This window comes from Stigmatopora argus, chromosome 9 (assembly GCF_051989625.1).
Source record: "Stigmatopora argus isolate UIUO_Sarg chromosome 9, RoL_Sarg_1.0, whole genome shotgun sequence".
Taxonomy (NCBI): Eukaryota; Metazoa; Chordata; class Actinopteri; order Syngnathiformes; family Syngnathidae; genus Stigmatopora; species Stigmatopora argus.
This window is the reverse complement of record NC_135395.1, coordinates 13,407,897-13,419,616: the sequence shown is the minus strand read 5'-3', so window position 1 is coordinate 13,419,616 and position 11,720 is coordinate 13,407,897. Positions and strand designations below refer to the sequence as shown.

General features: G+C 35.8%; 1 protein-coding gene across 1 annotated transcript in view; it reads left to right on the top strand.

The window, feature by feature from the left end:
- Positions 1-264: 264 nt before the first annotated feature.
- unc5a (unc-5 netrin receptor A) overlaps positions 265-11,720 on the top strand; it is a 132,570-nt gene continuing 121,114 nt past the window's right edge. The window contains exon 1 of the mRNA XM_077609424.1: positions 265-398. The gene's annotated coding sequence lies outside the window, so the exon portion shown is untranslated. The remainder of the gene's footprint in view (positions 399-11,720) is intronic.

Below are 11,720 nucleotides of genomic sequence, written 5' to 3'. Positions count from 1 at the left end.
TATTTATAAGTCACTACATTTTTTGCTATGATGGAGCTGTCATTTCATCACCACCTGGTAAATGCCTTTTTGGCTGTGTTCAAAATGGTGGAAACATTGGCACAGGAGGGAATTTGATCTAAGGGACTATTTGAAACCACAGTGTGGAACACTGAGGGAGAAGGAGACTGTCTCCGGGGTTCTGTTGGCATGCATACTGACATGAATTCTTCCCCTTGTACAGAGAAAAAACTTAGATGGGGAAAACCTGCATGGGGCTTGGCATGAACTCTTCACAATGTCCGGAGGATGATAGACCTTGCAAGCTTTTAAGCTTTGTAATAACCAGCCACACCAAGAAAACGTTCCGGCTAGTGTGGTGCTTTAAGAAAACAGGCTCTCATCGGATCTGTCTAGAGGTAAGATTTATCACTTAAAATGAATAATGGAAAAAAATGTGTCCAAAAATGTGTCCAATAACAATGCTAATGAATGAAGCTTAATACAAACAAGATTTGTTCATATTTAGTTAACACATTACACCTATATTATAGAATTCATCATTATAAGATGTTAGAAGAAAGTTAAACTGAAAAAAAATACTTCATATAATACTTAAAGTAGGTATGGCACTATCCTTTTATTCATTCATTTTGTGAACCACTTATCCTCAAGGGTCACGGGGGTGCTGGAGCCTATCCCAGCTGACTTTTAAGGCACGAGGCGGGGGCACCCTAAATCGGTGACCAGTCGATTCCAGGGCACGAGGAGACAGACATTCGCGCTCACACTCATACCTGGGGGCAATTTAGAGTGTCCAATCAGCCTACCATGTATGTCTTTGGAATGTGGAAGGAAACCATAGTACCTGGAGAAAACCCACGCAGGCCCAGAGAGAACATGCAAACTCCACACAGGTGGACCGACCTGGATTTGAACCCAGGACCTCAAAACTGTGAGGCGGACACGCTAACCACTCCTCCGCTGGGCTGCACTATCCTTTTAAAAACATCTTATTTTCTTTTGAAAATGAATAATTCAATGCAAAAGACATCACATAATCTAACTGACCTTCATGTGAAAGCCTGTTGCACAAAATATTCCAAGTATGCATACTGTGCATTTCTTAGCACTCTGGAAATGAAGAAAATCATGTTTAAACCTAATACATGGCATTGCTTAGAAGTGCAGCCATTGTGTGACGACCATGTTTTCATCTACGGCATAAATGCTAATACACACTTAAAACAGGTAAACAACTAAATAAATAAATAAAACCGCAAAATGAATAGGCGCACACAACTTATAGTTGTTGTACCTGTTCAAGCTGTTGCCCTTCTGTGTTCAAAGCCTGCTGCACTTATTGAGTTAGCGAGACAATCTGAGATCCTCGTTTATTCATTTAAGAAAGTTTGACAACGGCTATTTTACCTATAATTTGGAAATATTGGCTTTTATTAAAAAAAAAATCATCCACTCTTACACATTGGAAAAAATAACTTTTTAATGTTGTCACATTATTAGGCGAAGATTAATTTTCCTGGGATCAAGGTATTTTTGTAATGATTCTTAAGCATAATAAATTTAGTTGTTGAGTATTTAATAAAAAAAATAAAAATAACCATGGCCTGAAATTGTAGGTCAACCAGATACGATATAATAACCAAAGCTATTTTACTTTTGATTGCACATTGCACAAACACCCCAAACCTGATTATTCAGTAGTAGCAAAACTAGCTCTTTGTTATGTTATGTCACCTAACAAAGACATGGCTTTGCTTTAAGAATATACATATATACTGTATAAGACTGAGCTGCTGAATCATGTAAGATTAAATTCAGACGAAAAAGAGGCCCCAGGAGTTGGTGTCTAACTTGGTGTGAAAAACATGGCTGTGTTGCAGGAAGCTACGCAGCAGCTCTGTTTGTTCTCTAAAGAGGAATGGTTTTAATGAATCTCTCACGGCAACTTCTAATAGCAAGATTCTGCTATTCATTTATTTATAGAAATACAGCACTGGCCAAAAATTTACACAATTTGCACGTTACTTCCACATTGTAAATAATATTTTTTTTGAATTTCAAGCTGTCTATCTGGCTTGCTATTATTAGTGTTTGTCTGTATGGTGCTGCAATAATTACCGTATTTAATGCACAACCAGGCGCAACTAAAAGATACATTTTCCCAACTACTGGAATTGCGCTCTAATTCTATGCGTCCTATGGTTCACTATTGGTTTTTCATAGTATGATTGTATGAATTTGCCTTTAGCACAACTTGATGTATAACACAACTCCTAACTACTACTACTACTACTACTACTACTGCTACTAGTAGTAGTAGAATTATTACTACTACTACTGCTACTAGTAGTAGTAGTAGTAGTAGTAGCATTATTTCTTCTACTACTACTACTACTACTACTGATACTAGTAGTAGTCGTAGTAGTAGTAGCATTACTACTACTACTACTGATGCTAGTAGTATTAGTATTACTACTACTACCACAGTAGTAGTATTACTACTATCACTACTAATAGTAGTATTATTACTAGTACTAATACTTCTACAACTAGTACTATTATTACTAGTACTAATACTTCTACAACTAGTACTATTATTACTAGTACTAATACTTCTACAACTAGTACTATTATTACTAGTACTACTACTTCTACAACTAGTACTATTATTACTAGTACTACTACTTCTACAACCAGTACTATTATTACTAGTACTAATACTTCTACAACTAGTACTATTATTACTAGTACTAATACTTCTACAACTAATACTATTATTACTACTACTACTTCTACAACTAGTCATACTACTACTTCTACAACTAGTCATATTACTACTACTACTTCTTCTACTAGTCGTATTACTACTACTACAACTAGTAGTAGTACTATTACTACTACTACTAACAACTAGTTGTATTACTGCTACTACTACAACTAGTAGTAGTACTGTTACTACTACTACTTCTACAACTAGTCGTATTACTACTACAACTAGTAGTAGTACTATTACTACTACGCCTACTACCAGTAGTAGTAGTACTAATACTAGTACTACTACAACTACTACTACAAGTAGTACTGCTACTACTACCACCACCACCACTACTACTACTACTACTACAAGTAGTATTACTGCGACTACTATTACCACCACTGCTACTACTATTACTACAGCTACTACTACTACAACAACTACTACTACTACTGCTACTCTGTTTTATAATCCAGTGCGCCTTATATTTTTAAGATTGGCTATTCATTGAAGATACGGTTTATAATCTGGTGAGCCTCATAGTGCGGAAAATAAGGTCCTAGAAGTTGATGCTTGCAGTGAAGTATATTCTGTTCTATGGGAAAAAAGGTTTTTGGTTAACCCAGTGCTTTGAGGGATTAGAGTAGCCCTGTTAGGAAGATTTTAGATCCTGGACAGCAGTTTTGGGGATTTAGTAATAGCCTGGTGTTGAAAGGGTCAAACTGTGTTTTTAAGTAAACGTCTTATTTTTCTGAAACTGAATAATTATTCTGTTTTATATCTAATACTCACTGTGTGGGTGATTTTTCAACATCTCACATGTCAAACAGTGGACAGCTGAAATATGGCCCATTGACAATATATTAATTTGTTTTGGATAAAATCATTGAACTCATTCGCTCAGATTTGAACCTACTGCAGTGGAACATCAAATGCTGAATTCCACTAAGCAAAGAGTTTAGTAAAAACAAAGTTTCAAAAGCTTAAGAAAACGTCAGGCTATATTTGATTTCTTTTGTTTTTTGACACTCAATCAAAGAAAAAGCGTGCCTTAACAAGCTGCTTTAAGACAAAAAGAACAATACAAGTGGCTTCAAGTAACAGTCTTTCAGAGTTGGAAGACTGCTTCACGATATTTCTTCGCAATTGGTGCAACACTACACTGTAATAATGAAGAGACTTTCGACATTGCACTACATAACACGTTTGCAGACATGTCCGTGCAGTTTGTGTTTGCAGATAGGTACGTGGTGCGTGCTCACCGCGGCTCCAAAATGAAAGTAACAGAAACCCTGATATTCGTTGTGTGGAATATATATTTAAAAATAACCAAGGATAATCTTTATGTCATATGCACATTTTCAAGCTGTTTGTTTTGTGACATAACATCTTTCCTCACAATGACGCTACGCAAACTGGAAGAGACAATTCCAGTGTCTATACAAACCTGTTTGTCAGACATGCGCTGAAGGTCTTAAATGGCAGCTAAGCACTATTAATCATACTCATTTGAATCATAGCATTAATATTTAATGCTGCAGCACAATGATATATGTCAGATGCTAGGAGCAGAATTAGTCGGCTTCCTGTGTGGTTTGGCTATTCCTGAATCTTATCAGTATGGCTTGTGATTGCAAAGATTAATTAACCACTTTCTCGACGTGTGGATATTTCCATTGGGACACTGTGTTGATAGTACAGAGAGATCTGTGACACTTTTGGATGAGTTAAATTAAAAAACGGAGTTTTCATATTGGGACTTGAAGTGCAGTTTGCATAAAACGAACTGATGGATGTGGTCTCGGTCCTAATGGCACCACGGTCTGATGAATGTGTATGTGTGGGAGTGTGCCCTCATGCCTGTGTGCGAGATCACAATGGCTCATGAGAAATCCTCCACAGGGATCGGTTCCAGCAGACTGGGCTGCCATTAGGGAACAGGCTTCCACATCCAACAATTTCCAACTGAGCCTGGATTTCCTCTTTTGGGCTTGGTGTGTGCTTTTTTTTCTCCCTCCGAACATTGTTTGCTTGCTGGGGAGTCTTATATTAGTTTTCCTCAATTTAACAGGAAAAATAGTGTGCCAGTCGGTAATAAGCGTTCAATCCCTATCGGCTTCTGTCCCATGAAAAATAGATAATAGTCATTTTCGCGGAAACTGGCAGACTTTTTGGTGTCATTCTAGGCAATGTTTGTAGAGGACACAACAAACACACAAAACATAATGGAGCTGATATCACCACATGACTTAATCTGTAATAAATTCATTTGGTCCAGACACCAAGCTTTTTCTATTTAGCTATAGAAGTTTTTATTTTTTATTGGGTATTTTAATACTAATCTACAGTCTTATGTACAAGGTTTATTTGGGGAAAATAATGTTCAACAGTTGATGATTTGATAACTATTGGACTATTTGAAAATATAGTGTTTACTGTGATATAAATATACCTCGAAAAACTTTGCTTTGTTTACACTATTGAAGGAACTGTGGGAAAAAAACATCATTTGCACAATTTGAAACATAGTCTACAGGAACTAGCAAGTTACATGACTGGAAACAACACCATTTCAACAACACCACGTTTGAACTAAACAACACTTTAAAAGAGCCATGTATACCAGCCAAATGTGATAATTGTAACTTCAGCAAAACATCTTCCTCACACATGCAACAATTGCTTTGTTGAACGATAATCTTTCTGTAATTATTTTCTACCTTTGTCAGAACGTGGCTCAAAAAAATGGTATTTAATGACATCTCAAATCTTTGTTGTTGTGGCGTTCACTCATTTCTTGAACCAAAATTAGTCCCTACTCTTCTTATTGCAGACTCAAAACCTTTTGAATAATCTACTATCTAAACTTTTTGTCCACACATCACTGTTCTGATGACAAACATCACAGTCAGAGAAACCAAAAACAAAGCAAAAAAGAAGACACTTAAAAGTTTGGTTTTTACATTTGAACCTTTAGCCCAATATTTTAAATTATACATATTTTGAATTTTTATTTCTTTTTCATAAAGACCCATAAAGGTTATGTTGAAGTTGAATCATTTTTTGATAAATTTGCCTAATGATTCATGAATTTCATTCACTAAAATGATTTTTTTTCCACTGTGGGCAATCAGGTGTATTGCAAGTGAGTTGGTGCTTGATTGCAGCAATTTTAATCACTTTGTGGAAAAGAAATCTTTTAAAGACTTTCTTGCCACAGAATGGCCTAATAAATTCCATGTTTCTTTTACTACATATTTGGGGCTTGCAATTTAAAGTTAAATTATGTTCTCATACTGCATAGTTGTGTACAGAATAACAGTAGTATGCTTAACATAAATCATTACAGACTTTTATTTCTATAATAATATACCTTTTTTGCCAATATTAAGTGTAGGAAAAGGCTAACTCTCCTGTATTTTTAAAGGATCAACAACCATGTTGAATGTTGGTGTTTCCTGTAAAGCAGGGGTCCCCAAACCGGTCCTCGGGGGCCGATGTGGGTGCAGGTTTTTGTTCCAACCGATCCAGCACAGACAGTTTGACCAATGAGATTTCAGCAGAAAACAAGAAGCACCTGACGTGTAGGACATCAGATTGGTGAAAGTGTCCTCTTTCTGGTTTGGAATGAAAACCCGTACCCACTGTGGCCCTTTGTGGAATAGTTTGAAAACCACTGCTGTAAAGGCTTGTGTTTTTATCAGTTGCATGTTCCCACCCAAAAACATATTAATCTTTGTTAAAAGTCTATTTTGGAAAACGTGTATTATTCATAGCCATACTCCACCTAAGTGCTCATCCATCAATCTATGCTTCCCTGCGTTTGCTGCGCTCACTCAAACCAGAGCAATTAACTGTGCTGTTGCCATGACCACTCATAGCTTGCGAGTCAAGGTCAGAATTTTAAAATATATATTATGTACATCACAAAATTAAATTTAATCATTATGATGATAGAGTCTGTAGTTCAGAATTAGCTAGGCACTCACTTTGGTAACATGAGATCAAATCCATCAAGGCCTTTTCTTCTGGTCTAAAAACACCATCAAAGATCTAGAGTTTTTAGATCATAGGTGCATCGTATTTTCTTTGTTAATTGTCGACGTGATATTTCTAGTAAAGTAGTAGGTTAGGTCACTTAAAGCCTACTCCCCAAAATGCATGAGCTACAACAGACATGTTGATAAAAGCTTCCAACTGATTGCAATACTTTGTATTTGATACTTGGTTGCAATTTGTAAAGAACATGGAAGAAGCAACGCACCAAAATATGAGCAAAATGCACTAATTCACTTAGTTGTAAATAAATAATTACAAAATCTAGAGACATGTTAATTATTCATGAAGAATCTGAATTCTCTTGTGAAATATCAACATAAATGCTTTTTCGTCTTTGCCATTTACATGGGGGGAAAATACAAACAGTATTTCATCATCATTTCATCAGAAATGGCATACATTTAACTCACCCTGTTTTTTCTTTTAATCTTTGAACAGGAACTAATTGACTTATTCCTTATCACTTAATGAGGATGCATTATTCCAAAATTGTTTACAATCTTTTGTGTCTGTCTGTAGGACTAAATAACAGCGTAACTTTTTGACATGTCACTCCTTCATAAATTCCCTAACTCTCAAAAAGGCTACAGAAAAGAAGCATGAGGGAGAAAAACAAACTCCATCAGAGGGATAACATTTCTTTGACATGCACACCCTTGTGTGTCTAATGTGTAAGAATATCTCTGTATCCTGTTGACATGTGATCTTCTCAGTCTATTTGAGACAACTCGTCTTACTGAGCGCTTAGCAAATCTTTTCAAGCAGCATCATTCATCAATTTCAAAAGTGTTTGGGGGCTGCAAGATATAATAACACATAAAAAAATGTTGCCAGTCCCAGACATCCCACACTTGAGGCCCAATCTAAAGCTCCACAGCCGAGGTGTCAGAGCCATTTTTCCAAGACACATCATCATTATGGTGCCACTTGGAGGCTCAGTTGTAAACATAAAACAGCACAAATGTGTCTGCCCCATCATCATAATATTCGTTTTTTGCTTCTGCTTTAAGAGAAAATGGTAATGAGAGCTTGACATTTCTGCTTTATCCTCAGAAGGTCTTGAGTTTAAATCTCAGCTTTGGCCTAAACTGTCATTTTGCAATTGACAGACCTCAGCCAGGGTATTCCTTAACTATTAGTTAGCTTGGCCTAATATTGCAATGGAAGAATTATTTTTTTCCCCCTTTTTACACGCATAGGGAACTCATTTAAGTGGCTGTCATTGATGGCACTAAACGACCAATTTATTTGGACTTTTAGGCGCAAATGGCATTGAAAGATGACCAGAGAAGGCCGCTCTTCTCAGTTGAAATGAATTGGGCATCTTTCATCTTTCATTTTCCATACCGGCCATCCTCGATAGGGTTGCAGGGGTTGCTGGAGCCTAACCCAGCTGTCTTCGGGCGAAAGGCAGACTACACCCTAGACTGGTCGCCAGTCAGTCGTAGGGCACACAATTGGGCATCTAGTATTGCCTTTAATAGCATGCAATGAGTGAAATCTAATGCAAAATACAATCATTTTAATCACATTAATTCATCTTATTTTAAAATTGTATTGACGTATTAATGAATTTATAGTGATAGAAAAATAATATAAAAAACAATAATGCTGAATAATTCTACGTACAATAATGAAAAGTATAACATCCATCTTTGATGTTTTGATTGCATTTTGGAAAAGGAAAATTGTTACAACTGCCAGCCATCAGAAACAAAGAATCTGAAACTCTATTTGAAAGATATGTCCAAAGTATTTCCTTTAATAAATGGGACTTTTTAACATCATTGCCTCTTGACCTGAAACAAGTGAATCAGCTCTTCAGTCTGGGTCAACCTTGGCATGACCATTGCAATTTGAAGTACTTGATCATTTGGTTCAAAGTGCTTCAACGAGGCTTTCTTTGAAATGAGCCCCTCAACCAAGGCTGTCCAAACCTTTTTCCAATTTGAAAACTCGAAAGGATGTGCGGAGGAGGACTTTGATCTTACTGACTATTACTTTAGAAAGTGGGGCAAACTGTCTAGATTACGTTACTGTATTTCTGTAATACAAATTCAAAATTAACTTAAAAAAATGCTTCGTATAGTATAAACAAAGCATCAAGAAATTACAATGACTAGATGAACAGATTCTGTTATGTAAAAACAAAATACAATCTACCTTGAAAAATAATAATAATGTTGACAGATAATAAATAAACTCAGTGCATTGATCCAGTAATGAGCCTTTTTCATTGATACTGCGTCTTAAAGTCCCCAAAAAATGCAAAAAATGCAGCGATTAAAAATATTTTTATAATAATATATTAATATCTGTGATTGAATGGCCACCTATTCAGTGTCCCATGCCTGGTATCCATAGTTAGCCTCCAGCACCCCCTGTGAAGTCATCAATAGCATAAGTGGTTCAGAAAATGAATAAATATAATAATATATTTGATTTCCTCTTATATGCATTGTATTGTGTTCAGGGTTATCTGAATCATACGTTGCATCAACGCCAGTATTTTTTTTAGAATATTCAGTTCTTTTGATCCAACTTCTTTTCCCGCTGAAACTTTCTGCTTCGGTAGTTTGACAATTTGTATCTCTGTTGTATTATGTTGTCTGGCAATTGAGGACACAAGCTGTGTGTATGTAGATAACAAGATCTCAGGCCAAAATTACCCCACCATTAACCACAGTTTGGCGTCAGGGGTGTACTTTTCAATAGATTCTCATTAATTATGATTCTGGCATCAACAACCTTCGTCGGAGTATAGGACTCAAAGGAATTTGTGGTGGTAACGTTGTGGAAAATAGAAAATTCAGCACACGTGAAACTTATCACATGAGATAAACATAGTGGCCTTAGCCTGGGAGCAGACATTATTTCCCACGTCACGCAAACATATTTTGGTGGCCACAATTGAAAGCAGCCAGATGAGCCAGAAGTTGGATGTTGCATTAGTAATGTGGAAATTAACTGTCAAACTGATACCCTTTCTATTCTTACAACAAAAGCCAGCATTTCGACGGGCATTGTCATATCGCAGACAACATGTTGCTCCTGCTGGTCGGTGGTAAATTTAGATAAAACAAGAGTTTGTTTTCTCTATGACATCCACTGGGGTTGGTGGTGGTACACAGAATTACCGAGAAATTTCCAATAATTTAATCTCTGTGTATAGCACTTACATACTTTGTGCTCCATGATTACCACTCTGATATATTCTTCAATTCTGTATTCTGACAAGTAGATTGGACCTTTCAAAAAATGTAAAAGTGAATACATATGTCATATGCTTCCAATGTCCTTGTGTATTAAAACAAATGTGCAGATGAATCAAATTAGGGTGCAAAAATGTCGAAGTAGGTTTCCGAGAAAGCTATTTCTCCCAGACTACGCCGAAATTGCCACATTAATGGCCCGCCTGCTTATACATGCATGCTCTGAAAATATTAGTTAAGGAGTCATCTAACTGGATGGGTTGCGTGACAGAAAAATCCATCGGATCCATTAACACAGTAACTGTATCTATTTGCATGTCAAATGTCAGAGAGAATATTGGATAGCAATGTGACACATGCATGAGCATTCTTTCTTGTTACGTGACACTTTTAGAGACAAAAAAACTGTTATAAGTAAATTGGGCATAATCATGGAAGGTCACAGGGTTTGTTTTTGTGTATTTCAAGATATTACCTATTAATATATTGCAAATGTGTCTTAATATTCATAGCTTTTTGCTGCATTTGTTTACAATTGAAGGGTGTGTCCTAACTATCGTTCTTAAGAAATAAATTAATGGTATAACATTCAGAAAAAGTTTTTTTTAACTTGAATCAACAGTTACACCCAAAAAGATTTTGAATTGATGTTGATAGTGGAACAAAAAAATCTTTTATATCTAATCTCTATTAGAATGATGATATCAAACCCTATGTTTTTAGACAAATATGAAAAAAATAGTATTTTAGACATGCTTTTTTTATGCTGATATGCTAGATTTTGTCATTCCTTTAGAGTAGTCTTGTATTACAAAAATGTGCATGTGTTAAGGTCAACACACACAAAGTACGGAACTGCAAGTTGACCTCCACGTGTGCACCATATTAAAATGCCTTGGGAGGAAATCACAAATATTGTAAAGTCTTCCCACGGTACGTTGAGAACTGCTATGCATTACAGGAAACGCCCAGTTTAGTCACTGAATTAGAATGTTAAAATAAATAAATAAATTAAAAGTACAGCAGAAGTTTCAAACTAATTTTTATTACAGGCCAAATTGTATAACATTGGAGCTATAATATTTAATTTCCTCATCATATTATTAAATCTACCTAACACTTTGACGAATCACTTGTTGTGAAACTAGTATTGAGGGGTAACATTTTGATTATCGTAAATTAAAGAACAGTCCATACTATATAGAGTAACCTTGTTGTTATTGTCAATTTAGTGTCTTTCAGATGGTTGCATTACATTTTTATAAAGAAATGGTATGGGTTAATTCCTGTCACACATAGTATATTAAGTGTGAGTTGTCTTCTCTCTGTCTATTAAAACATGTTGTTGATTTGAAAGAGAAAGTAAACCTTAAGCAATGAACCACATTAATGGAAGGGCATCGATGCGTTAAGACAATAACACTCTGAATTTGTTTTAATGACTTGACTGTGAATGGAGTGCATTAAGCAGATGATGGACAGTGAAGGTTTGATGTGTGCTTATTAAAATCAAGTAGATCCAGTAAATTGTCCTAAGTATCTTAAAGGGCTTCAATGCAACAATCATTGTCACTTATTTTTACAATGATGACAAACGACTCAATACTAATTGTTACTAATTTAGAAATGTCCCCATTTTCAATTGTGAAATGGACACTACAAAAAATGAGTTCATTTCTTTTAGTCACTTA